This window comes from Carassius gibelio, chromosome A5, assembly GCF_023724105.1.
Source record: "Carassius gibelio isolate Cgi1373 ecotype wild population from Czech Republic chromosome A5, carGib1.2-hapl.c, whole genome shotgun sequence".
Taxonomy (NCBI): Eukaryota; Metazoa; Chordata; class Actinopteri; order Cypriniformes; family Cyprinidae; genus Carassius; species Carassius gibelio.
This window is the reverse complement of record NC_068375.1, coordinates 2108533-2134404: the sequence shown is the minus strand read 5'-3', so window position 1 is coordinate 2134404 and position 25872 is coordinate 2108533. Positions and strand designations below refer to the sequence as shown.

General features: G+C 38.7%; 1 long non-coding RNA gene across 1 annotated transcript in view; it reads left to right on the top strand.

Moving 5' to 3' along the window:
• Positions 1-21970, top strand: part of LOC127988591 (uncharacterized) — a 67572-nt gene extending 45602 nt beyond the window's left edge. Inside the window, exons 2-3 of the long non-coding RNA XR_008161760.1 lie at positions 3403-3671; positions 21713-21970. This is a non-coding gene — a long non-coding RNA (uncharacterized LOC127988591). The remainder of the gene's footprint in view (positions 1-3402; positions 3672-21712) is intronic.
• Positions 21971-25872: the final 3902 nt, after the last annotated feature.

The window sequence follows — 25872 nt, the reverse complement described above, 5'->3', positions numbered from 1 at the left end:
ACGACTCTTTTTGTAAGCGTTACGTAAAATTTGTTCGAGCGTTTATCGAAAACGGTTTGACGAATAAATTTGATTTGCATAACTTTTGGTCAACACTGCCTGAAGATGATCTGGTTTAATTTTCGTGTGAATCGGACAAACCGTCTAGGACGAGTTCGAAAAAGTAGGTTTTTGAAAAAAATCTAAATGGCGGCCATATTTCTATGATGGAAAATGACTTCATAGGGTGCAATCGAATTGGCATGAGCTCAGAAATCAGAGGAAAAAATAATTTTGTTGATTGGGCTTACGGTTAAAAAGTTATTAACAAAATTAAAGTGAAATTTTGGACAGTTGGTGGCGCTAGAGGGAATGTCTTAGACACACCAAAATTGGTGTACTTAATGTTGGCACTGTCCTCTATCAGAATGTCAAACCAAAACAACTTTCCCGCATTCGGTTCTATGGGCTGCCATAGACTCCCAGTCGGAAGAATAATAATAATAAATATAGCTGCAAGCAGCAATAACGGGGCCAAGCACTACAGAAGCAAGCTTCAGACGAACGGCAGGAATGAGTAATTAAGACAGTTTTAAGATTATTTTAGCCAAATTGGCTTGAAAACAATAAACACAACAACTAATAATAGGATTTATTGGCTTATCACGTGTAACCAATAGGTGGCGCTGTTACCAAATTAGTTTGGAATGGTCAGTGTGAGGTGACGATGACACATACAAAGTTTGGTGCAAATATGTCAAAGCTTTGCAGAGATACAGCCTCAAATGAATGTTGGCATCATTCCAGCAAATTGGTTGATGCGCTAAATGAGAACCGTTTCATATATAGACATGAAATCCATAACATTGGATGTCATGTTGGAACATTGAATGTCTGAAGATGATCCAAGTCAAATTTGGTGAAAATCTGACTAACGGTCTAGGAGGAGTTCGAAAAAGTAGGTTTTCAACATTAATCAAAATGGCGGACAGTAAGTTCAGCCAAATAAGGAAAACTTGGTATCTATGTTCTTGGCTTGACCCAAGGAATCTATTAAGATCAGCATCATGTCAATAGGCAGATTTATTAAAAAGTTATTAGCCTTTATGTACATTGAGTTATTACTTTTGACCACTAGGTGGCGCTGTTTCAAAATAATTTGAGTACCTTCAGGGGATGGTGTTGTTGGCACATTCTGAGTTTCGGAATATAACACCAATGCATTTGATTAGCATAGCCTTTTATTTCACATAAGTGTATTGAAGTCAATGGGAATTTCATGTTTTGTTCTATTATAGCGCCACCAAGAGGCTCAGTCCCACCATTTTTTTTATGTGTCATCAGAGTGCGCCCATACATATGCGTGTCAATTTTGGTGAAAATATCTCAATTCACTTCAGAGTTATAGACATTTACATGAAAAAACACATAAAAATTGACTGACTCTTGACTTTGATTGAATATTACTACCCCTTACTATCAATATTTTTGCATTAGGGCATTGGTGTTTAGCTATCGACCTATGTTTCCTTCTTCTGACGGTGGTTTCGTCTCGATCAGACAAGCGGTTTCGAAGATATAGCCAAATGTTTTTTAAGCGCTAAATCACAACGCTACACAAACCGTAAGGCGAAACCTAGCATGTTTGGTATCGTAGGACTCGGTAAGGTTTCAAGAGTCTAATTTGATGAGTCTCGTGAAAATAAGTCGACCACACCCAGAGTTATAAGCGTTTAAACAAAGAAGATCACCACTAGGTGGCGCTGTTTCGAAACTTCTCACACTCCTTCAGGACATTGTGCTGATGACCCATACCAAGTTTCGTAACAATCCGTTGCTGCGTTCTTAAAATACAGCATTTTAGCACAAAATTCAATATGGCTGACAGTCAAAATGGCCGAGATGGTAAAATTGGATATCAGTCGACTCGGCATGTTGCCCTGAATCTAACAAGACCAATTTTATGATTTTTGGACAAACTGTTTAGAAGTTATGAGCAAAAATAGCAATTTTTCATATCTCCAGACCAGTAGGTGGCACTGGGCCGAAACGCAGCAAGTAGCCTCAGGTCATGCTTGTTATGACATGTACCAGGTTTGGTCTGAATACGATAAATCGTTGCAGAGAGACAGCCCTGCGACTGTTTTTGTAAGCGTTACGTAAAATTTGTTTGAGCGTTTATCGAAAACAGTTTGACGAATCAATTTGATTTGCATAACTTTTGGTCAGCACTGCCTGAAGATAATCTGGTTCAATTTTCGTGTGAATCGGACAAACCGTCTAGGACGAGTTCGAAAAAGTAGGTTTTTTAAAAAATTCAAAATGGCGGCCATATTTCTATGACAGAAAATGACGTCATAGGATGCAATCGAATCGGCATGAGCTCAGAAATCAGAGGAAAAAAGATTTTTGTTGATTGGCCTTAGGGTTAAAAAGTTATTAACAAAATAAAAGTGAAACTTTGGACAGTTGGTGGCGCTAGAGGCAATGTATTAGACCCACCAAAATTGGTGTACTTAATGTTGGCACTGTCCTCTATCAGAATGTCAAACCATTACAACTTTCCCGCATTTGGTTCTATGGGCTGCCATAGACTCCCAGTCGGAAGAATAATAATAATAATAATAATAATAATAATAATAAGAACGCCAACAAAAACAATAGGTGCCTCGCACCTTCGGTGCTTGGCCCCTAATAATAATAAGAACGCCAACAAAAACAATAGGTGCCTCGCACCTTCGGTGCTTGGCCCCTAAATATAGCTGCAAGCAGCAATCACGGGGCCAAGCACTCCAACGGCAAATGTAGGAGCTAAGCATCGCATGAAGCATCACACCAAATTCATTAATGAGCAATAACAGCAATTTTGGAATTATTGTAATTGAAATGGCTAAAAAAAAATCATAATACCACCTCTAGTAGCATGATTACTTGGCTTATCAAGCTTGACCAATAGGTGGCACTGTTATAAAATCAATTTGGTGTACTCTGTGTGACTTTTCAATGACACACACAAAGTTTGGTGTCAATATGCCAAAGCATTCCAGGGATACAGCCTCAAGTGTCATTTTCTCATTGTGCCTCAAATTCGTCGATGTGGTATGCGAAAACGGTTTTGTCTATCGACTCAAAAGCCATAACTTTGAGTCAGCATAGTCTGAAGATCATTTGATTCGAATTTGGTGAAAATCGGACCTACGGTTGATGAGGAGTTCGACAAAGTAGGTTTTCAACATAAATCAAAATGGCGGACCGGAAGTTCAGCTTACTATGGTATATTTGGTATCTATGTTATCGGCATAAACCAGGGAATATTTTGAGCCCAGTTCCATTCGAATGGGCTAATGCAATAAAAAGTTATTAGCATTTTTACAAGTGTAATTATTCATGGTTAATGAATGGTTTATTACTCTTGACCAATAGGTGGCGCTGTCACCAAATTTATGTGGCATGGTCAGTGTGAGGTGGCGATGACACATACAAAATTTGGTGCAAATATGTCAAAGCGTTGCAGAGATACAGCCTCAAATGCATTTTGGCACCCTTCCAGCAAATTCGTTGATGCGCTAAATGAGAACTGTTTCGTATATCGACACGAAATCCATAACTTTTTGCCAGCATGGTCTGAAGATGATTCACGTCAAATTTGGTGAAAATTGGACTAACGGTCTAGGAGGAGTTCGAAAAAGTAGGTTTTCAACATTAAGCAAAATGGCGGACAGGAAGTATGGCCAATTTTCACATAATTGGTATCAATGCTCTCGGCATGACCCACAGAATATAGCGAGACCATTTTAATTTTAATAGTCTAAATTATTCAAAAGTTATTAGCATATATGTGATATTTCATTATAACTATTGGCCACAAGGTGGCGCTGCCACCAAACTTTTTGAGTACCTTCAGGGCATGGAGCCGAATATTTTTGTAATTATTTGCGAAACGATACGATGCTGCGTTCAAAAAATACAGCATTTTAACACATAATTCAAAATGGCCGACGCCTAAAATGGCCGACTCGGGAAAATTGGATATCATTCGACTCGAGATGACTCACTGAATCTAAAGAGACCAGTTGTGTGATTTTTGGCCAAACCATTCAGAAGTTATAAGCCAAAATATGCATTTTTCATATCTCCTGACCACTAGGTGGCGCTGTGTCGAAACACTGCAGGTAGTCTCAGTTCATGCTTGTTAAAACACTCACCAAGTTTGGTCTCAATATGACAAACTGTTGCCGAGATATAGCCTCACGTGCATTTTTGCGTGCATTTCGTCAAATTAGTTTACGTGGCATTCGACAACGGTTGGACGAATCAACTTGAATTCCATAACTTTTTGCCGGCCTGGTCTGAAGATGATCTGAGACAATTTTCGTGGCAATTAGACTAACCGTCTAGGACGAGTTCGAAAAAGTATGTTTGTCGAATAATTGAAAATAGCGAAAAAACTAAACCTTGCGATTTTTGAATTTTGGGGTTCATTCGACTTGGCATGAGCCAAGGATTCAGAAGAAAAAAGAATTTTCATTTTCTGGCTTACGGTTCAAAAGTTATTAGTATAGAAACATTGAAAGTTTGGACAAGTGGTGGCGCTAGAGAGTTGGAGTTAGAGACTTCAAATTTGCTATAGTTAATGCTGGGACTGTCCTCTATCAGTGTGCCAAATTATACAACTTTCCCGCAATCGGTTCTATGGGCTGCCATAGACTTGCGGCGGAAGAAGAAGAAGAAGCAGAATAATAATAAATATAGCTGCAAGCAGCAATTACGGGGCCAAGCACTCCAACGGCAAATGTAGGAGCTAAGCATGGCATGGAGCATCACACCAAATGCATTAATGAGCAATAACAGCAATTTTAGGATTATTGTAATTGAAATGGCTAAAAAAATCATAAATACAACCTCTAGTAGCATGATTTACTGGCTTATCAAAATTGACCAATAGGTGGTGCTGTTATCAAGTCAATTTGGTGTACTCTGTGTGACTTTTCAATGACACAAACAAAGTTTGGTGTCAATATGCCAAAGCATTGCAGAGATACAGCCTCAAGTGTCATTTTGTCATTGTGCCTCAAGTTCGTCGCTGTGGTATGCAAAAACGGTTTTGTCTATCGACACAAAATTCATAACTTTTTGTCAGCACAATCTGAAGATCATCTGATTAAATTTTGGTGAAAATTGGACTAACGGCTGATGAGGAGTTCAAAAAGTAGGTTTTCAACATAAATCAAAATGGCGGACCGGAAGATCAGCTTAATCTGGCATATTTGGTATCTATGTTTTCGGCATAAACCAGGGAATATTTTGAGACCAGTTTCGTTGCAATAGGCTAATGCATTAAAAAGTTATTAGCATTTTTATAAGTGTAATTATTCATGGGTAATGAATGGTTTATTACTCTTGACCAATAGGTGGCGCTGTTACCAAATTTATGTGGCATGGTCAGTGTGAGGTAGCGATGACACGTACAAAGTTTGGTGTAAATATGTCAAAGCGTTGCAGAGATACAGCCTCAAATGCATTTTGGCACCCTTCCAACAAATTCGTTGATGCGCTTAATGAGAACCGTTTCATATATCGACACGAAATCCATAACTTTTTGCCAGCATGGTCTGAAGATGATACACGTCAAATTTGGTGAAAATCGGACTAACGGTCTAGGAGGAGTTCGAAAAAGTAGGTTTTCAACATTAATCAAAATGGCGGACAGGAAGTATGGCCAATATTCGCATAATTGGTATCAATGCTCTCGGCTTTACCCACAGAATATAGGGAGGCCATTTTAATTTTAATAGTCTAATTTATTCAAAAGTTATTAGCATTTATGGGATATTTCATTATAACTATTGGCCACAAGGTGGCGCTGCCACCAAACTTTTTGAGTATCTTCAGGGCATGGAGCCAAATATTTTTGTAATTATTTGCGAAACGATACGATGATGCGTTCAAAAAATACAGCATTTTGAAACATAATTCAAAATGGCCGACGCCTAAAATGGCCGACACGGGAAAATTGGATATCAATCGACTCGACATGACGCACTGAATCTACAGAGACCAGTTTTGTAATTTTTGGCCAAACCATTCAGAAGTTATAAGCCAAAATATGCATTTTACATATCTCCTGACCACTAGGTGGCGCTGTGTCGAAACACTGCAGGTAGTCTCAGGTCATGATTATTATAACACACACCAAGTTTGGTCTCAATACGCCAAACTGTTGTGGAGATATAGCCTCACGTGTATTTTTGCGTGCTTTTCGTCATATTTTTTCACGTGTCATTCGAGAACGGTTGGACGAATCAACTTGAATTCCATAACTTTTTGCCAGCATGGTCTGTTGATGATCTGAGCCAATTTTCGTGAAAATCGGACAAACCGTCTAGGACGAGTTCGAAAAAGTAAGTTTTTCGAAAAGTTGAAAATAGCGAAAAAACTAAACCTTGCGATTTTTGAATTTTAGGGTTCATTCGACTTGGCTTGAGCCAAGGATTCAGAAGAAAAAAGAATTTCCATTTTCTGGCTTACGGTTCAAAAGTTATTAGCATACAAACATTGAAAGTTTGGACAAGTGGTGGCGCTAGAGAGTAGGAGTTAGAGGCTTCAAATTTGCTATAGTTAATGTTGGGACTGTCCTCTATCAGTGTGCCAAATTATACAACTTTCCCGCAAACGGTTCTATGGGCTGCCATAGACTTGCGGCGGAAGAAAGAGAAGAAGAAGAATAAATATAGCTGCAAGCAGCAATTACGGGGCCAAGCACTCCAACGGCAAATGTAGGAGCTAAGCATGGCATGAAGCATCACACCAAATACATTAATGAGCAATAACAGTAATTTTGGAATTATTGTAATTGAAATGGCAAAAAAAAAAAATCATAATACCACCTCTAGTAGCATGATTACTTGGCTTATAAAGTTTGACCAATAGGTGGCACTGTTATGAAATCAATTTGGTGTACTCTGTTTGACTTTTCAATGACACACACAAAGTTTGGTGTTAATATGCCACAGCATTCCAGAGATGCAGCCTCAAGTGTCATTTTGTCATTGTGTTTCAACTTCGTCGCTTTGGTATGCGAAAACGGTTTTGTCTATCGACACAAAATCCATAACTTTGTGTCAACATAGTCTGAAGATCATCTGATTCGAATTTGGTGAAAATTGGACATACGGTTCATGAGGAGTTCGAAAAAGTAGGTTTTCCACATAAATCAAAATGGTGGACCGGAACTTCAGTAAACACTGGCATATTTGGTATCTATGTTATCGGCATAAGCCAGGGAATATTTTGAGCCCAGTTTCTTTGCAATAGGCTAATGGACTAAAAAGTTATTAGCATTTTAAAAAGTGTAATTACTCATGGTTAATGAATGGTTTATTACTCTTGACCAATAGGTGGCGCTGTTACCAAATTTATGTGGCATGGTCAGTGTGAGGTGGCGATGACACATACAAAGTTTGGTGCAAATATGTCAAAGTGTTGCAGAGATACAGCCTCAAATGCATTTTGGCACCCTTCCAGCAAATTCGTTGATGCGCTAAATGAGAACCGTTACGTATATCGACACAAAATCCATAACTTTTTGCCAGCATGGTCTGAAGATGATTCACGTCAAATTTGGTGAAAATTGGGCTAACGGTCTAGGAGGAGTTCGAAAAAGTAGGTTTTCAACATTAAGCAAAATGGCGGACAGGAAGTAAGGCCAATTTTCACATTATTGGTATCAATACTCTCGGCATGACCCACAGAATATAGCGAGACCATTTTAATTTTAATAGACTAATTTATTCAAAAGTTATTAGCGTTTATGTGATATTTCATTATAACTATTGGCCACAAGGTGGCGCTGCCACCAAACTTTTTGAGTACCTTCAGGGCATGGAGCCGAATATTTTTGTAATTATTTGCGAAACGATACGATGCTGCGTTCAAAAAATACAGCATTTTGAAACATAATTCAAAATGGCCGACGCCTAAAATGGCTGACACAGGAAAATTGGATATCATTCGACTCGACATGACTCACTGAATCTAAAGAGACCAGTTGTGTGATTTTTGGCCAAACCATTCAGTAGTTATAAGCCAAAATATGCATTTTTCATATCTCCTGACCACTAGGTGGCGCTGTGTCGAAACACAGCAGGTAGTCTCAGTTCATGCTTGTTATAACACACACCAAGTTTGGTCTCAATATGACAAACCGTTGCCGGGATATAGTCTCACGTGCATGTTTGCGTGCTTTTCGTCAAATTTGTTTACATGTCATTCGACAACAGTTGGACGAATCAACTTGAATTCCATAACTTTTTGCCAGCATGGTCTGAAGATGATCTGAGCCAATTTTCGTGGCAATCGGACTAACCGTCTAGGACGAGTTCGAAAAAGTAGGTTTTTCGAATAATTGAAAATAGCGAAAAAACTAAACCTTGCGATTTTTGAATTTTGGGGTTCATTCGACTTGGCCTGAGCCAAGGATTCAGAGGAAAAAAGAATTTCCATTTTCTGGCTTACGGTTCAAAAGTTATTAGCATACAAACATTGAAAGTTTGGACAAGTGGTGGCGCTAGAGAGTAGGAGTTAGAGGCTTCAAATTTGCTATAGTTAATGTTGGGACTGTCCTCTATCAGTGTGCCAAATTATACAACTTTCCCGCAAACGGTTCTATGGGCTGCCATAGACTTGCGGCGGAAGAAGAAGAAGAAGAAGAATAATAATAATAATAACGCCAACGAAAACAATAGGTGCCTACGCACCTTCGGTGCTTGGCCCCTAAATATAGCTGCAAGCAGCAATCACGGGGCCAAGCATTCCAGCGGCAACATCAGGAGCTAAGCAGACCAAATGCAACAATGAATAATGAAATTAATAATTGCATGATTGTAATTGAAATGGCTGAAAATCGTTAATAAAAGTTCCACAGCGAGGAGCTAAGCATGGCATGGAGCATCAGACCAAATGCAACGAGTAAGAAAAGCAATTATTGGAAGAGTGTAATTGAAACAGCCAGTAAAACTACAGTAAAATGATGCATTATCATTTTTGGAAAATAGGTGGCGCTGTAATCAAATCGCTTTGTTGTGTTCTGTGGGAGGTGACAATGTTGTGGGCAATTTCTTTCAAAATACTTACAGACCTTTAGGGCAATGAGTCGAACATGCCCACCGAGTTTCGTTCCGATCGACTTCCATTAACCTTGTCAAATAGGTGCTTAAAATTGTTTGGCCAATGGCGGCCATGTTTTTTAAGATAAGTGAAATTCCTCATAGAGCACTTGTGCCACATTGGGCCATATCAATTTTCAAGTTGATTGGATCAACGGTTGTTTAGTTATAGCCATTTGATTTTTTTTCATCCTGTAGCGCCACCAAGTGGCAGATATGAAAAAAAAATAATAATTTGACTAAAGTTTTTGTTCATGCATATGAGTTCTGAGTTTGGTGAAGATATCTCATTTTGTTCCCGAGTTATAGCCTTTTTCGTAAAATTGGTCCACGAATTTGAATGTTTTGGGTCACCTGGTTTTTTGTTCAGTCTTGATCAAACCACTGCAATAATATTCTGTGGACTCTCTAGATCAATAATTTTCAAAAATATGTTGCATTTTGTCCTTTGGTTAGCTATAAGAGGTCATTTAGGAAAGGGCCGTGGCCACATGTAACCTAAAGCCTATAAAACTGAAACAAAAACTCAAAACTTTATGAAACTTGGTTATAACATGTGAAAGATGACCCACCAAGCATGCAAAGTTTCATTAAGATCAGAAAATAGCTGGTGCTATAACAGTTAAAATGGCCTAAAAAACAAAAGATTTCTGTTGTGAATGGCATTAAGCTGCAAAAAAAAAGGGGTAATATAATCACACATGCATTAGTTCTGTATTTTTTCTAAACAATCATGCAAAATTTAACAGAGATTAGGTAAAAAAGAACACTGTAATATTTATAAAGCTTCAAAACCCAGTGTTGAATAAAAAATTGCAATTATAACCACTAGATGTCACCGGAAGACCACTAATGAGCTCACTAAAGACTAAAACATTACAGTTTATGGGCTTGTTGAGGGATTCATCTAGAAAAAATGTATATTACTATTATTTAATATTACTGTTCAAGCATTTCAGATCACATTGAGTCAAAGTTTACCAATTTATTCATACAGATATATCTAATGTTTATAATTATGCAAGATTATGATTGCAATGAAACCTGAAAAATGACATAGAAGCCCATAAAAACAGAAGACTTGCAATAGGTTTTATCACCCATCATTTATTTTTATTATCTATATATATATAACAAAATGTGTGCATCTGTGTGTGGGTTTAAGCATGCTTATTGAGTATTAATATAGTAGTTTAAACATTTCATGTTTGTGTGTGTCTGTAATTCTGTTCTATTCTTTTACTGTCAGCCATATCTAGGTTATTTAAAATCAGTGCAGTACTATTATCTAGACTGTGAAATTATACATAAATTGCGTATGCTTCTTTGGAATGAAATTAAGACAACATATAACAGTTATAAAGGTTAAAGAGACAGTGTTGTATGATAAATTGCATTTACGACCACTAGATGTCACTGGAAGACCACTAATGGGCTTTGCAGAGATATAGCCTCAGACTCATTTTGTGAAGATGCCTGACATCTGAAGCAGCGCTGTACAAAAACGGTTTCGTCTATTGACACGAAATCCATAACTTTTTGTCAGCACGGTCTGAAGATGATCTGATTCAATTTTGGTGAAAATCAGACAAACGGTTGAGGATGAGTTTAAAAAAAAAGGTTTTCAACATGAATCAAAATGGCGGACAGGAAGTTTTGCTTAATATGACATAATTGGTATGTATGTTGTCGGCATGTCCCAAGGAACATTTTGAGACATGTTTCATGATAATAGGCTAATGCAATCAAAAGTTATTAGCATTATTGGAAATGTAATAATTAGCGGTTATTGATTGGTTTATTACTCTTGACCAATAGGTGGCGCTGTGACCAAAATGATGTGGCGTGGTCAATGTGATGTGACAATGTCACATATTAAGTTTTGTGTAAATATCTCCAACCTTTGCAGAGATACAGCCTCAGATGCAGTTTGGCATCTTTCCAGCAAATTAGTTGGTACGCTAATTGAAAACGGTTACGTGTATCGACACAAATTCCATAACTTTTTGCCAGCATGGTCTGAAGATGATCCAAATCAAATTTGGTGAAAATCTGAGCAACGGTCTAGGAGGAGTTCGAAAAAGTAGGTTTTCAACATGAATCAAAATGGCGGACAGGAAATTTTGCCAAAATTGACAAATGGGGTATCGGTGTTCTCGGCATGACCCAAGGAATCTATCAACATCAGCTTTGTTACAATAGGCTAATGTATGCAAAAGTTATTAGCATTTTTCGAAAAAATCGTTATAACTATTGACCACAAGGTGGCGCTGCCCCCAATTTTTTTGTGTACATTCAGGGCATGGAGCCGGACATTTTTGTAATTATTTGCGAAACGATACGGAACTTCATTCTTAAGATACAGCAATTTACAACTAAATCCAAAATGGCCGACGCCCAAAATGGCCGAATTGGGAAAATTCGGTATCATTCGACTCGGAATGATGCACTGAATCTAAAGACACCACTTTTGTGATTTTTGGCAAAACCGTTCAGAAGTTATGAGCAAAAACATGCATTTTTCATATCTCCTGACCACTAGGGGGCACAGCGCCGAAACACTGCAGGTAGTCCCAGGGAATGGTTGTTATAAGACCCACCAAGATTGGTCTCAATAGGCCAAACCGTTGCGGAGATATAGCCTCACGTTCACGTTTGCGTGCTTTTCGAAGAATTCGTTCATGAGCTATTCGGAAACGGTTTGAGAAATCAACTTGAATTCCATAACTTTTTGCCAGCATGGTCTGAAGATTATCTGATTCAATTTTCGTGACAATCGGTGCAACGGCCTAGGACGAGTTCGAAAAAGTAGGTTTTACGAACAATTGACGATAGCGAAAAAACTAAGCCTTGCGATTTTTGAATTTCGGTGTCCATTCGACTGGGCATGAGCCAAGGAATCACAGGAAAAAAGAATTTTCATTTTGTGGCTTACGGTTCAAGAGTTATTAGCATCAAGTTTTTGAAAGTTTAGACAATTGGTGGCGCTAGAGAGTTTGAGTTAGAGACTTCAAATTTGCTACGGTTAATGTTCAGACAGTCCTCTATTAGTGTGCCAAATTATACAACTTTCCCGCAATCGGTTCTATGGGCTACCATAGACTTGGGGTGGAAGAAGAAGAATAATAATAATAAATATAGCTGCAAGCAGCAATAACGGGGCCAAGCACTACAGAAGCAAGCTTCAGACGAACGGCAGGAATGAGTAATCAAGACAGTTTTAAGATTATTTTAGGCAAAATGGCTTGAAAACAATAAACACAACAACTAGTAATAGGATTTATTGGCTTATCACGTGTAACCAATAGGTGGCGCTGTTACCAAATTAGTTTGGAATGGTCAGTGTGAGGTGACGATGACACATACAAAGTTTGGTGCAAATATGTCAAAGCTTTGCAGAGATACAGCCTCAAATGCATTTTGGAACCCTTCCAGCTGATTCGTTGATGCGCTAAATGAGAACCGTTTCGTATATTGACACGAAATCCATAACATTTTGCCAGAATGGTCTGAAGATGATCCATGTCAAATTTGGTGAAAATCGGACTAACGGTCTAGGAGGAGTTCGAAAAAGTAGGTTTTCAACATTAATCAAAATGGCGGACAGGAAGTTCAGCCAAATAAGGAAAACTTGGTATCTATGTTCTCGGCCTGACCCAAGGAATCTATTAAGATCAGCGTCATGTCAATAGCCAGATCTTTTCAAAAGTTATTAGCCTTTATGTAAATTGAGTTATAACTTGACCACTAGGTGTTTCAAAATATTTTGAGTACCTTCAGGGGATGTTGTTGTTGGCACATTCTGAGTTTCGTAATATTACACAAATGCATTTGTTTAGTATAGCATTTTATTTCACAAAACTGTATTGAAGTCAATGGGAATTTCATGTTTTGTTCTATTATAGCGCCACCAAGAGGCTCAGTCCAACCATTTGTTTTATGTGTCCTCAGAGTGAGCCCATACATATGTGTGTCAATTTTGGTGAAAATATCTCAATTCACTTCAGAGTTATAGACATTTACATGAAAAAGCATGTAAAAAATGACTGACTCTTGACTTTGATTGAATATTACTACCCCTTACTATCAATATTTTGGCATTTGGGCATTGGCGTATAGCTATCGACCTATGTTTCCGAACTTCTGATGGTGGTTTCGTCTCGATCAGACAAGCGGTTTCGAAGATATAGCCAAATGTTTTTTAAGCGCTAAATCACAACGCTACACAAACCGTAAGGCGAAACCTAGCATGTTTGGTATCGTAGGACTCGGTAAGGTTTCAGGAGTCCAATTTAATGAGTCTGGTGAAAATAAGTCGACCACACCCAAAGTTATAAGCATTTAAAAAAAGAAGATCACCACTAGGTGGCGCTGTTTCGAAACTTCTCACGCTCCTTCAGGACATTGTGCTGATGACCCATACCAAGTTTCGTAACAATCCGTTGATGTGTTCTTAAAATACAGCATTTTAGCACAAAATTCAAAATGGCCGACAGTCAAAATGGCCAAAATGGTAAAATTGGATATCAGTCGACTTGGCATGTAGCCCTGAATCTAACAAGACAAATGTTATGATTTTTGGACAAACTGTTCAAAAGTTATAAGCAAAAATAGCAATTTTTCATATCTCTGGACCAGTAGGTGGCGCTGCGCCGAAACACAGCATGTAGCCTCAGGTCATGCTTGTTATGACATGTACCAAGTTTGGTCAGAATAGAATAAATCGTTGCATAGATACAGCCTTACGACTGTTTTTGCAAGCGTTACGTAAAATTTGTTTGAGCGTTTATCGAAAACGGTTTGACGAATCAATTTGATTTGCATAACTTTTGGTCAGCACTGACTGAAGATGATCTGGTTCAATTTTCGTGTGAATCGGACAAACCGTCTAGGACGAGTTCGAAAAAGTAGGTTTTTAAAAAAATTCAAAATGGCGGCCACATTTCTATGACGGAAAATGATTTGCTATGGTGCAATCGAATCGGCATGAGCTCAGAAATCAGATGAAAAAAGAATTTTGATGATTGGCCTTACGGTCAAAAAGTTATTAACAAAATTAAAGTGAAATTTTGGACAGTTGGTGGCGCTAGAGGGAATGTCTTAGACACACCAAAATTGGTGTACTTAATGTTGGCACTGTCCTCTATAAGAATGTCAAACCATTACAACTTTCCCGCATTCGGTTCTATGGGCTGCCATAGACCCCCAGTCGGAAGAATAATAATAATAATAATAATAATAAGAACGCCAACAAAAACAAGAGGGTCCTAAGCACCTTCGGTGCTTGGCCCCTAAATATAGCTGCAAGCAGCAATTACGGGGCCAAGCACTCCAACGGCAAATGTAGGAGCTAAGCATGGCATGGAGCATCACACCAAATGCATTAATGAGCAATAACAGCAATTTTAGGATTATTGTAATTGAAATGGCTAAAAAAACATAAATACAACCTCTAGTAGCATGATTTACTGGCTTATCAAAATTGACCAATAGGTGGTGCTGTTATCAAGTCAATTTGGTGTACTCTGTGTGACTTTTCAATGACACAAACAAAGTTTGGTGTCAATATGCCAAAGCATTGCAGAGATACAGCCTCAAGTGTCATTTTGTCATTGTGCCTCAAGTTCGTCGCTGTGGTATGCAAAAACGGTTTTGTCTATCGACACAAAATTCATAACTTTTTGTCAGCACAGTCTGAAGATCATCTGATTAAATTTTGGTGAAAATTGGACTAACGGCTGATGAGGAGTTCAAAAAGTAGGTTTTCAACATAAATCAAAATGGCGGACCGGAAGTTCAGCTTAATCTGGCATATTTGGTATCTATGTTTTCGGCATAAACCAGGGAATATTTTGAGCCCAGTTTCCTTCAAATAGGCTAATGCATTAAAAAGTTATTAGCATTTTTATAAGTGTAATTATTCATGGGTAATGAATGGTTTATTACTCTTGACCAATAGGTGGCGCTGTTACCAAATTTATGTGGCATGGTCAGTGTGAGGTAGCGATGACACGTACAAAGTTTGGTGTGAATATGTCAAAGCGTTGCAGAGATACAGCCTCAAATGCATTTTGGCACCCTTCCAGCAAATTCGTTGATGCGCTTAATGAGAACCGTTTCATATATCGACACGAAATCCATAACTTTTTGCCAGCATGGTCTGAAGATGATACACGTCAAATTTGGTGAAAATCGGACTAACGGTCTAGGAGGAGTTCGAAAAAGTAGGTTTTCAACATTAATCAAAATGGCAAACAGGAAGTGTAGCCAATATTCGCATAATTGGTATCAATGCTCTCGGCTTTACCCACATAATATAGGGAGGCCATTTTAATTTTAATATGTCTAATTAATTCAAAAGTTATTAGCATTTATGTGATATTTCATTATAACTATTGGCCACAAGGTGGCGCTGCCACCAAACTTTTTGAGTATCTTCAGGGCATGGAGCCGAATATTTTTGTAATTATTTGCGAAATGATACGATGATGCGTTCAAAAAATACAGCATTTTGAAACATAATTCAAAATGGCCGACGCCTAAAATGGCCGACACGGGAAAATTGGATATCAATCGACTCGACATGACGCACTGAATCTACAGAGACCAGTTTTGTAATTTTTGGCCAAACCATTCAGAAGTTATAAGCCAAAATATGAATTTTTCATATCTCCTGACCACTAGGTGGCGCTGTGTCGAAACACTGCAGGTAGTCTCAGGTCATGCTTATTATAACACACACTAAGTTTGGTCTCAATACGCCAAACCGTTGTGGAGATATAGCCTCACGTGTATTTTTGCGTGCTTTTCGTCATATTTTTTCACGTGTCATTCGAGAACGGTTGGACGAATCAACTTGAATTCCATAACTTTTTGCCAGCATGGTCTGATGATGATCTGAGCCAATTTTCGTGAAAATCGGACAAACCGTCTAGGACGAGTTCGAAAAAGTAAGTTTTTCGAAAAGTTGAAAATAGCGAAAAAACTAAACCTTGCGATTTTTTAATTTTAGGGTTCATTCGACTTGGCTTGAGCCAAGGATTCAGAGGAAAAAAGAATTTTCATTTTCTGGCTTACGGTTCAAAAGTTATTAGCATACAAACATTGAAAGTTTGGACAAGTGGTGGCGCTAGAGAGTAGGAGTTAGAGGCTTCAAATTTGCTATAGTTAATGTTGGAACTGTCCTCTATCAGTGTGCCAAATTATACAACTTTCCCGCAAACGGTTCTATGGGCTGCCATAGACTTGCGGCGGAAGAAGAAGAAGAAGAAGAATAATAACGCCAACGAAAACAATAGGTGCCTACGCACCTTCGGTGCTTGGCCCCTAATAACGCCAACGAAAACAATAGGTGCCTACGCACCTTCGGTGCTTGGCCCCTAATAAGAACGCCAACAAAAACAAGAGGGTCCTACGCACCTTCGGTGCTTGGCCCCTAATAACGCCAACAAACACAATAGGTGCCTTCGCACCTTCGGTGCTTGGCCCCTAATAACGCCAACGGAAACAATAGGTGCCTACGCACCTTCGGTGCTTGGCCCCTAAATATAGCTGCAAGCAGCAATTACGGGGCCAAGCACTCCAACGGCAAATGTAGGAGCTAAGCATGGCATGAAGCATCACACCAAATACATTAATGAGCAATAACAGTAATTTTGGAATTATTGTAATTGAAATGGAAAAAAAAAAATCATAATACCACCTCTAGTAGCATGATTACTTGGCTTATAAAGTTTGACCAATAGGTGGCACTGTTATGAAATCAATTTGGTGTACTCTGTTTGACTTTTCAATGACACACACAAAGTTTGGTGTTAATATGCCACAGCATTCCAGAGATGCAGCCTCAAGTGTCATTTTGTCATTGTGTTTCAACTTCGTCGCTTTGGTATGCGAAAACGGTTTTGTCTATCGACACAAAATCCATAACTTTGTGTCAACATAGTCTGAAGATCATCTGATTCGAATTTGGTGAAAATTGGACATACGGTTCATGAGGAGTTCGAAAAAGTAGGTTTTCCACATAAATCAAAATGGTGGACCGGAACTTCAGTAAACACTGGCATATTTGGTATCTATGTTATCGGCATAAGCCAGGGGATATTTTGAGCCCAGTTTCGTTGCAATAGGCTAATGGACTAAAAAGTTATTAGCATTTTAAAAAGTGTAATTACTCATGGTTAATGAATGGTTTATTACTCTTGACCAATAGGTGGCGCTGTTACCAAATTTATGTGGCATGGTCAGTGTGAGGTGGCGATGACACATACAAAGTTTGGTGCAAATATGTCAAAGTGTTGCAGAGATACAGCCTCAAATGCATTTTGGCACCCTTCCAGCAAATTCGTTGATGCGCTAAATGACAACCGTTACGTATATCGACACAAAATCCATAACTTTTTGCCAGCATGGTCTGAAGATGATTCACGTCAAATTTGGTGAAAATTGGGCTAACGGTCTAGGAGGAGTTCGAAAAAGTAGGTTTTCAACATTAAGCAAAATGGCGGACAGGAAGTAAGGCCAATTTTCACATTATTGGTATCAATACTCTCGGCATGACCCACAGAATATAGCGAGACCATTTTAATTTTAATAGACTAATTTATTCAAAAGTTATTAGCGTTTATGTGATATTTCATTATAACTATTGGCCACAAGGTGGCGCTGCCACCAAACTTTTTGAGTACCTTCTGGGCATGGAGCCGAATATTTTTGTAATTATTTGCGAAACGATACGATGCTGCGTTCAAAAAATACAGCATTTTGAAACATAATTCAAAATGGCCGACGCCTAAAATGGCCGACACAGGAAAATTGGATATCATTCGACTCGACATGACTCACTGAATCTAAAGAGACCAGTTGTGTGATTTTTGGCCAAACCATTCAGTAGTTATAAGCCAAAATATGCATTTTTCATATCTCCTGACCACTAGGTGGCGCTGTGTCGAAACACAGCAGGTAGTCTCAGTTCATGCTTGTTATAACACACGCCAAGTTTGGTCTCAATATGACAAACCGTTGCCGGGATATAGCCTCACGTGCATGTTTGTGTGCTTTTCGTCAAATTTGTTTACGTGTCATTCGACAACAGTTGGACGAATCAACTTGAATTCCATAACTTTTTGCCAGCATGGTCTGAAGATGATCTGAGACAATTTTCGTGGCAATCGGACTAACCGTCTAGGACGAGTTCGAAAAAGTAGGTTTTTCGAATAATTGAAAATAGCGAAAAAACTAAACGTTGCGATTTTTGAATTTTAGGGTTCATTCGACTTGGCCTCAGCCAAGGATTCAGAGGAAAAAAGAATTTCCATTTTCTGGCTTACGGTTCAAAAGTTATTAGCATACAAACATTGAAAGTTTGGACAAGTGGTGGCGCTAGAGAGTAGGAGTTAGAGGCTTCAAATTTGCTATAGTTAATGTTGGGACTGTCCTCTATCAGTGTGCCAAATTATACAACTTTCCCGCAAACGGTTCTATGGGCTGCCATAGACTTGCGGCGGAAGAAGAAGAAGAATAATAAATATAGCTGCAAGCAGCAATAACGGGGCCAAGCACTACAGAAGCAAGCTTCAGACGAACGGCAGGAATGAGTAATTAAGAAAGTTTTAAGATTATTTTAGGCAAAATGGCTTGAAAACAATAAACACAACAACTAGTAATAGGATTTATTTGCTTATCACGTGTAACCAATAGGTGGCGCTGTTACCAAATTAGTTTGGAATGGTCAGTGTGAGGTGACGATGACACATACAAAGTTTGGTGCAAATATGTCAAAGCTTTGCTGAGATACAGCCTCAAATGCATTTTGGAACCCTTCCAGCAGCTTCGTTGATGCGCTAAATGAGAACAGTTTCGTATATCGAAACGAAATCCATAACATTTTGCCAGCATGGTCTGAAGATGATCCACGTCAAATTTGGTGAAAATCTGACTAACGGTCTAGGAGGAGTTCGAAAAAGTAAGTTTTCAACATTAATCAAAATGGCGGACAGGGAGTTCAGCCAAATAAGGAAAACTTTGTATCTATGTTCTCGACTTGACCCAAGGAATCTAAAAAGACCAGCGTCATGTCAATAGCCAGATTTATTCAAAAGTTATTAGCCTTTATTTAAATTGAGTTATAACTGTTGACCACTAGGTGGCGGTGTTTCAAAATATTTTGAGTACCTTCAGGGGATGGTGTTGTTGGCACATTCTGAGTTTCGTAATATTACATCAATGCATTTGTTTAGTATTGCATTTTATTTCACAAAACTGTATTGAAGTCAATGATAATTTCATATTTTGTTCTATTATAGCGCCACCAAGAGGCTCAGTCCCACCATTTCTTTTTATGTGTGCTCAGAGTGAGCCCATACATATGTGTGTCAATTTTGGTGAAAATATCTCAATTCACTTCAGAGTTATAGACATTTATATGAAAAAGCACGTAAAAAATGACTGACTCTTGACTTTGATTGAATATTACTACACCTTACCATCAATATTTAGGCATTTGGGCATTGGCGTATAGCTATCGACCTATGTTTCCGAACTTCTGACGGTGGTTTCGTCTCGATCAGACAAGTGGTTTCGAAGATATAGCCAGATGTTTTTTAAGCGCTAAATCACAACGCTACACAAACCGTAAGGCGAAACCTAGCATGTTTGGTATCGTAGGACTCTGTAAGGTTTCAGGAGTCTAATTTGGTGAGTCTCGAGAAAATAAGTCGACCACACCCAAGGTTATAAGCATTTAAAAAAGGATGATCACCACTAGGTGGCGCTGTTTCGAAACTTCTCACACTCCTTCAGGACATTGTGCTGATGACCCATACCATGTTTCGTAACAATCCGTTGATGCGTTCTAAAAATACAGCATTTTAGCACAAAATTCAAAATGGCCGACAGACAAAATGGCCGAAATGGTAAAATTTGATATCAGTCGACTCGGCATGTTGCCCTGAATCTAACAAGACCAATGTTATGATTTTTGGACAAACTGTTTAGAAGTTATAAGCAAAAATAGCAATTTTTCATATCTCCGGACCAGTAGGTGGCGCTGCGCCGAAACGCAGCAAGTAGCCTCAGGTCATGCTTGTTATGACATGTACCAGGTTTGGTCTGAATACGATAAATCGTTGCAGAGATACAGCCTTACGACTGTTTTTCTAAGCGTTTCGTAAAATTTGTTTGAGCGTTTTTCGAAAACGGTTTGACGAATCAATTTGATTTGCATAACTTTTGGTCAGCACTGCCTGAAGATGATCTGGTTCAATTTTCGTGTGAATCGGACAAACCGTCTAGGACGAGTTCGAAAAAGTAGGTTTTTCAAAGAATTCAAAATGGCGGCCATATTTCTATGACGGAAAATGACGGCATAGGGTGCAATCGAATCGGCATGAGCTCAGAAATCAGAGGAAAAAAGAATTTTGTTGATTGGACTTACGGTTAAAAAGTTATTAACAAAATTAAAGTGAAATTTCGGACAGTTGGTGGCGCTAGAGGGAATGTCTTAGACACACCAAAATTGGTGTACTAAATGTTGGCACTGTCCTCTATCAGAATGTCAAACCAAAACAACTTTCCCGCATTCGGTTCTATGGGCTGCCATAGACTCCCAGTCGGAAGAATAATAATAATAATAAATATAGCTGCAAGCAGCAATTACGGGGCCAAGCACTCCAACGGCAAATGTAGGAGCTAAGCATGGCATGAAGCATCACACCAAATACATTAATGAGCAATAACAGTAATTTTGGAATTATTGTAATTGAAATGGCAAAAAAAAAATCATAATACCACCTCTAGTAGCATGATTACTTGGCTTATAAAGTTTGACCAATAGGTGGCACTGTTATGAAATCAATTTGGTGTACTCTGTTTGACTTTTCAATGACACACACAAAGTTTGGTGTTGATATGCCACAGCATTCCAGAGATGCAGCCTCAAGTGTCATTTTGTCATTGTGTTTCAACTTCGTCGCTTTGGTATGCGAAAACGGTTTTGTCTATCGACACAAAATCCATAACTTTGTGTCAACATAGTCTGAAGATCATCTGATTCGAATTTGGTGAAAATTGGACATACGGTTCATGAGGAGTTCGAAAAAGTAGGTTTTCCACATAAATCAAAATGGTGGACCAGAACTTCAGTAAACACTGGCATATTTGGTATCTATGTTATCGGCATAAGCCAGGGAATATTTTGAGCCCAGTTTCGTTGCAATAGGCTAATGGACTAAAAAGTTATTAGCATTTTAAAAAGTGTAATTACTCATGGTTAATGAATGGTTTATTACTCTTGACCAATAGGTGGCGCTGTTACCAAATTTATGTGGCATGGTCAGTGTGAGGTGGCGATGACACATACAAAGTTTGGTGCAAATATGTCAAAGTGTTGCAGAGATACAGCCTCAAATGCATTTTGGCACCCTTCCAGCAAATTCGTTGATGCGCTAAATGAGAACCGTTACGTATATCGACACAAAATCCATAACTTTTTGCCAGCATGGTCTGAAGATGATTCACGTCAAATTTGGTGAAAATTGGGCTAACGGTCTAGGAGGAGTTCGAAAAAGTAGGTTTTCAACATTAAGAAAAATGGCGGACAGGAAGTAAGGCCAATTTTCACATTATTGGTATCAATACTCTCGGCATGACCCACAGAATATAGCGAGACCATTTTAATTTTAATAGACTAATTTATTCAAAAGTTATTAGCGTTTATGTGATATTTCATTATAACTATTGGCCACAAGGTGGCGCTGCCACCAAACTTTTTGAGTACCTTCAGGGCATGGAGCCGAATATTTTTGTAATTATTTGTGAAACGATACGATGCTGCGTTCAAAAAATACAGCATTTTGAAACATAATTCAAAATGGCCGACGCCTAAAATGGCCGACACAGGAAAATTGGATATCATTCTACTCGACATGACTCACTGAATCTAAAGAGACCAGTTGTGTGATTTTTGGCCAAACCATTCAGTAGTTATAAGCCAAAATATGCATTTTTCATATCTCCTGACCACTAGGTGGCGCTGTGTCGAAACACAGCAGGTAGTCTCAGTTCATGCTTGTTATAACACACGCCAAGTTTGGTCTCAATATGACAAACCGTTGCCGGGATATAGCCTCACGTGCATGTTTGCTTGCTTTTCGTCAAATTTGTTTACGTGTCATTCGACAACAGTTGGACGAATCAACTTGAATTCCATAACTTTTTGCCAGCATGGTCTGAAGATGATCTGAGCCAATTTTCGTGGCAATCGGACTAACCGTCTAGGACGAGTTCGAAAAAGTAGGTTTTTCGAATAATTGAAAATAGCGAAAAAACTAAACCTTGCGATTTTTGAATTTTAGGGTTCATTCGACTTGGCCTGAGCCAAGGATTCAGAGGAAAAAAGAATTTCCATTTTCTGGCTTACGGTTCAAAAGTTATTAGCATACAAACATTGAAAGTTTGGACAAGTGGTGGCGCTAGAGAGTAGGAGTTAGAGGCTTCAAATTTGCTATAGTTAATGTTGGGACTGTCCTCTATCAGTGTGCCAAATTATACAACTTTCCCGCAAACGGTTCTATGGGCTGCCATAGACTTGCGGCGGAAGAAGAAGAAGAATAATAATAATAACGCCAACGAAAACAATAGGTGCCTACGCACCTTCGGTGCTTGGCCCCTAATAATAATAATAATAATAAGAACCGGAACAAAAACAATAGGTGCCTCGCACCTTCGGTGCTTGGCCCCTAAATATAGCTGCAAGCAGCAATTACGGGGCCAAGCACTCCAACGGCAAATGTAGGAGCTAAGCATGGCATGAAGCATCACACCAAATACATTAATGAGCAATAACAGTAATTTTGGAATTATTGTAATTGAAATGGCAAAAAAAAAAAATCATAATACCACCTCTAGTAGCATGATTACTTGGCTCATAAAGTTTGACCAATAGGTGGCACTGTTATGAAATCAATTTGGTGTACTCTGTTTGACTTTTCAATGACACACACAAAGTTTGGTGTTAATATGCCACAGCATTCCAGAGATGCAGCCTCAAGTGTCATTTTGTCATTGTGTTTCAACTTCGTCGCTTTGGTATGCGAAAACGGTTTTGTCTATCGACACAAAATCCATAACTTTGTGTCAACATAGTCTGAAGATCATCTGATTCGAATTTGGTGAAAATTGGACATACGGTTCATGAGGAGTTCGAAAAAGTAGGTTTTCCACATAAATCAAAATGGTGGACCGGAACTTCAGTAAACACTGGCATATTTGGTATCTATGTTATCGGCATAAGCCAGGGAATATTTTGAGCCCAGTTTCGTTGCAATAGGCTAATGGACTAAAAAGTTATTAGCATTTTAAAAAGTGTAATTACTCATGGTTAATGAATGGTTTATTACTCTTGACCAATAGGTGGCGCTGTTACCAAATTTATGTGGCATGGTCAGTGTGAGGTGGCGATGACACATACAAAGTTTGGTGCAAATATGTCAAAGTGTTGCAGAGATACAGCCTCAAATGCATTTTGGCACCCTTCCAGCAAATTCGTTGATGCGCTAAATGAGAACCGTTACGTATATCGACACGAAATCCATAACTTTTTGCCAGCATGGTCTGAAGATGATTCACGTCAAATTTGGTGAAAATTGGGCTAACGGTCTAGGAGGAGTTCGAAAAAGTAGGTTTTCAACATTAAGCAAAATGGCGGACAGGAAGTAAGGCCAATTTTCACATTATTGGTATCAATAATCTCGGCATGACCCACAGAATATAGCGAGACCATTTTAATTTTAATAGACTAATTTATTCAAAAGTTATTAGCGTTTATGTGATATTTCATTATAACTATTGGCCACAAGGTGGCGCTGCCACCAAACTTTTTGAGTACCTTCAAGGCATGGAGCCGAATATTTTTGTAATTATTTGCGAAACGATACGATGCTGCGTTCAAAAAATACAGCATTTTGAAACATAATTCAAAATGGCCGACGCCTAAAATGGCCGACACAGGAAAATTGGATATCATTCGACTCGACATGACTCACTGAATCTAAAGAGACCAGTTGTGTGATTTTTGGCCAAACCATTCAGTAGTTATAAGCCAAAATATGCATTTTTCATATCTCCTGACCACTAGGTGGCGCTGTGTCGAAACACAGCAGGTAGTCTCAGTTCATGCTTGTTATAACACACGCCAAGTTTGGTCTCAATATGACAAACCGTTGCCGGGATATAGCCTCACGTGCATGTTTGCGTGCTTTTCGTCAAATTTGTTTACGTGTCATTCGACAACAGTTGGACGAATCAACTTGAATTCCATAACTTTTTGCCAGCATGGTCTGAAGATGATCTGAGCCAATTTTCGTGGCAATCGGACTAACCGTCTAGGACGAGTTCGAAAAAGTAGGTTTTTCGAATAATTGAAAATAGCGAAAAAACTAAACCTTGCGATTTTTGAATTTTAGGGTTCATTCGACTTGGCCTGAGCCAAGGATTTAGAGGAAAAAAGAATTTCCATTTTCTGGCTTACGGTTCAAAAGATATTAGCATACAAACATTGAAAGTTTGGACAAGTGGTGGCGCTAGAGAGTAGGAGTTAGAGGCTTCAAATTTGCTATAGTTAATGTTGGGACTGTCCTCTATCAGTGTGCCAAATTATACAACTTTCCCGCAAACGGTTCTATGGGCTGCCATAGACTTGCGGCGGAAGAAGAAGAAGAAGAAGAAGAATAATAACGCCAACGAAAACAATAGGTGCCTACGCACCTTCGGTGCTTGGCCCCTAATAATAACGCCAACGAAAACAATAGGTGCCTACGCACCTTCGGTGCTTGGCCCCTAAATATAGCTGCAAGCAGCAATTACGGGGCCAAGCACTCCAACGGCAAATGAAGGAGCTAAGCATCGCATGAAGCATCACACCAAATACATTAATGAGCAATAACAGCAAATTTGGAATTATTGTAATTGAAATGGCTAAAAAAATCATAATAACACCTCTAGTAGCATGATTACTTGGCTTATCAAGCTTGACCAATAGGTGGCACTTAAAATCAATTTGGTGTACTCTGTGTGACTTTTCAATGACACACACAAAGTTTGGTGTCAATATGCCACAGCATTCCAGGGATACAGCATCAAGTGTCATTTTCTCATTGTGCCTCAAATTCATCGATGTGGTATGCAAAAACGGTTTTGTCTATCGACTCAAAATCCATAACTTTGAGTCAGCATAGACTGAAGATCATTTGATTCGAATTTGGTGAAAATCGGACATACGGTTGATGAGGAGTTCGAAAAAGTATGTTTTCAACATAAATCAAAATGGTGGACCGGAAGTTCAGCTTACTATGGCGTATTTGGTATCTATGTTATCGGCATAAGCCAGGGAATATTTTGAGTCCAGTTTCATTCAAATAGGCTAATGCAATAAAAAGTTATTAGCTTTTTAAAAAGTGTAATTACTCATGGTTAATGAATGGTTTATTACTCTTGACCAATAGGTGGCGCTGTTACCAAATTTATGTGGCATGGTCAGTGTGAGGTGATGATGACACATACAAAGTTTGGTGCAAATATGTCAAAGTGTTGCAGAGATACAGCCTCAAATGCATTTTGGCACCCTTCCAGCAAATTCGTTGATGCGCTAAATGAGAACCGTTTCGTATATCGACACGAAATCCATAACTTTTTGCCAGCATGGTCTGAAAATGATTCACCTCAAATTTTGTGA